Genomic DNA, 4110 nt, shown 5'->3' on the forward strand with positions numbered 1-4110 from the left:
CTTTTTTATGGCAGAATACTATTCTCTTGTGTGTAGACCACATTTTCTTTGTCCACTTTTCTGTCGATGGACACTTAGGATTGATTCCTTATCTTTGCGGTTTTGAATAGTGCTGCAATAAGCATGTGAGTGCAAGTATCCCTTTTATGTACTGATTTCTAGGTTCACAGTAAAACTGAGCAGAAAGTACAGAGAGTTTCCATATGCCACCTGCCCCATGCATGCATAGCCTCCCCCATTATCAACATCCCCTACCAACTTGATGAACCAACATTGACACACCATTATCAGCTAAAGGCCATGCTTTACATTAGGGTTCACACTTGGTGTTGTCCATTCTGTGGGTATTGACAAAGCCAGAATGCTGTGTGTCCATCAATATAGTGTCCTACAGAGTAGTTTTACTGTGCTAAAATCCCCAGTGTTTCACTTACTTACCCCACCCTCCCCGCAACACTTGGCAACAACTGATCTTTTTATTGTCTCCATAGTTTGGCTTTTGCCAGCCTGTCATATATTTGGAATCATATAGTATGTGGCCTTTTTAGATTGGTGTCTTTCACTTAGTAATATGCATTTAAGTTTCTTCCATGTCTTTTCATGACATGATAGCTCATTTCTTTTTAGTACTGAATAATATTTGATTGTTGGCAAACCACAGTTTGTTTATCTGTTCGTCTACTGAAGGACATCTTGGTTGTTTATAATTTGGGTAATTATTAATAAAGCTGCTATAAACATCTTTGTGCAGAGTTTTGTGTGGATGAAGTTTTCAACTCGTTTGGGTAAATACTAAGGAGAATAATTGTTGGATCATATGGGACAAGCATGTTAGTTTTCTAAGAAACTGCCACATTGTCTTCCCAAGAGGTTGTACCGTGTTGCATTCCTACCTGCATTGAATGAAAATTCCTATTGCTCCACATCTTCACTAGCATTTGGTGTTGTCAGTGTTTTGGGTTTAGATATTCTCACAGTTATGTAGTGGATCCCATTATTTTAATTTGGAATTCCCCAGTGGTATACGATGCTGAGCATGTTTTCATAGGTCCTGTTGCCGTTGTCATCATATTTTCTTTTGGAAAGATGCCATATTTTCTTTGGTAAGTTGACTGTTCAGATGCCTTAACCATTTTTAAAATGAGTCATTTTTAATTGTTTTCTGTATATTTGGGATACAACTCTTTTATCAGATATGGATTTTGAAAATATTTTCTCTTAGTATGTGGCTTGTTTTTACCTTTTTTAAAAATAGTTTCTTTCACAGAAGTTTTTAATTTTAGCAAAGTTCAACTTATCACTTTTTTTCCTTTCAAGGACTATGCTTTTGGTATTGTATCTAAAAACAAATTGCCAAATCCAGGACAACTTTCCCTAAGTTTTCTTCTAAGAGTTTTATAGTTAAAGTTTTACAAGTCTTACATTGCGATCCATTTTGAGTTAATTTTTGTGAAAGGTGTAAGGTCTAGGTCTAGATTATTTTCTTTTCTTTTTGGCATTTGAGTGTCTGGTTATTCCAGCACCATGGGTAAAAAGACTATAGTTGCTCCAAAGTATTACCTTTGCTCTTTTGTCAGAGGTCAATTGGCTATAAATGTGTGATTCTATTTCTGAGTTCTCTTTTTCACTCCATTGATCAATTTGTCTATTTTGTTAATAGCTTTATAGTGAGTCTTGGACTTAGGAAGTATCAGTCCTTCACCTGTGCCCTGCTTCAGTGCTGCATTAACTTGAGTCATTCTTTCATAATTTGCATTATACTTTCCCATTGTGGATTTGCCCACCATATCAGAGGAGAAACTGCATGCTGATTAAACCACCATGGAAGTCTGGACCAATCATGAAATGATCTTGTCATCAAGAGAAACTACAGAAGGAAATATTTATTTTCATCTGCTTTGTGCTGGATGCTGAGCAAGTCACTTGGGAAACTTGAGCAAAAGCAGTTTAAAGTGAATGTCTAAACCATTCATTCTCAGGCAGATCCTTGATAGTTTTGCCGTATGTGTATATAGGCTCCTGGAGGCAGTTTTTGCTGCCAAAAAACTACCATCACATCTTACAGCAACAAAAATGGCAGAGAGCGCTAATATTTAGATAAAAGTTAAATTTGTGAGCGCTAATATTTAGATAAAAGTTAAATTTGTGAGCAAAATATTTTCACAACAATATTTAACATTAAGGAATAAAATTAAAAACCCTAAAAGCTTTTAGAAAAAAAATTGGAGCAACCCTGAGATAAAATTCAGACTGTCTTCAGGCATTTTCTTTATAATGACAAATACCAGAGACCACCTAGGCAATGAATGTCTGCAGAGTATTGAGTGGATGGAAAGAGCATTTAATGCCTATATCCTCCCTATGTCTGTATTTTCAAATATATTTCCATGGATTTATATATTCTCTTATAATTTTAATTCCTTCTATATCACTTCTGTGTCCCTTTCTTCCTATTTTAAATATATTTTTTCTTTTGTCTGCTAGCTGTATGTATCTTTAGCCCATTTTCCAACTAATTAGTTCTTTTCTTATTTATAATCTCCTTAATATTAAGGGTATAACTCACTTATCTGTGTGTTTCTTTTTTTTCCTTTTTTCAAGTTGTTGTCTTTCAATTTTTTGTTTACTTACAGAAATTTTATGTTTCAACATAGTTTATTACTTTCCCTTGTAATTGCTTATTCCCAGTGCTTCATGCTTAGAAGTTTTTTTGCCACCAATTTCGAATGTCTTGATTTTTCCATGTAATTGTGTAATCCTCTAGAATGTTCATGCGTTTGTGGTGAATAGGGACTATTCAACTGCCTTTTTAATCAAATCATAATCATTGAATACCCCACCTTCCCAGTTCCTGTCCATCTCACCTTTATCATGTATTATTATTTAAATACAATCAAGCACTTTCTAGACCATTTGATGTGTTTCATTCGTCTTCCTGTCAATTTTTGGAACTGCACCACAATCTTTTAATTATTGTACTTTCATTATCTTGGTGGTTAACTCTCCATTCATTTATCTTTAAAAATCTTCTTTGGCTATTTTCCTTCATTTCTTCTCTAAGATCAAGCTTAAAGTAATTTGGCAAAATTCCAAAAAAGAAAAAATCCACAAAAAGTATCTAGGATATATTTGGAGATGCACGACTTTAGGAAGGATTGTTATCTTTATAGAGACTCATTCTGAAATAGTGTATAATTTTCCTATAATTAGTCTTCCTTTGTGCCCTCAGTATTTTGCTTTGTTTTGTTTTCTTCATTTAGGTATAACATATTTCTTGACATTGTTATTCTTGTTAAATTCATGTGTGTGTGTTCTCATTGTGAATGCATTTCCATTTCCATTATGTTTTTTCTAACTAACATAGAGGAAAATGCTGTTTTGTATATTAATATTTTATCTTTTACCATACTAGAGTCAATTACTAGCCCTAAAAAAGTCAGTTTATTCTATTGTGGCTTTCAGCAGATAATTATATTACATTCCAATTGTAATGATTATACTCTTTCCAGTTTTTGTTTCTTGTTTCTCTCTTTTGTGCTCACTAGATTATTAGATCAATATTAAATATTAAACATTAATAGCAGAGATTCTGGTTGTTTCTAAGCTTAATAGAAGTGTTTGTAGTGTTTAAATGTTAAAAATGTGGTTTGTTGTTAGTTTTAAATAGATTTGATTTGTTTTATTGAGAAAGTATCTTTCAAATTCAAGTTTATAAGGTTATTTTTAAAATATTTTAAATGTTATCGAATACCACTTATTGTCTATGGAGGTGATTTCCATTTTTCTAGTGTATTGCAGTCTTGTACTATCTTACCTAACTTCATCGTATTTTAAGTGTATACATATGCTTGGGCTCAATGCCTGGGGCTCTGCCACACAGGGGTTGTTTCAGTTGCTACAACTGTTGAGTGACCAACTTGCTGATAGTAGAAACTGGCACTGAGACCCCCACACTCCCAGGATGCTCTGGTATTCAGTTGGTGACACTGGATTCTTTCCATCAGGGAGGGGGTGGGCCTTTGCTTGGGAACACACAGACTTTCTGCATGTGGGTTTTCCTCTCTGTAGTCGTGCCTTTGCCGGCACTATTATTCCAACATGGCCTCTGAT

Source organism: Mandrillus leucophaeus, unplaced genomic scaffold, assembly GCF_000951045.1.
Source record: "Mandrillus leucophaeus isolate KB7577 unplaced genomic scaffold, Mleu.le_1.0 Scaffold772, whole genome shotgun sequence".
Taxonomy (NCBI): Eukaryota; Metazoa; Chordata; class Mammalia; order Primates; family Cercopithecidae; genus Mandrillus; species Mandrillus leucophaeus.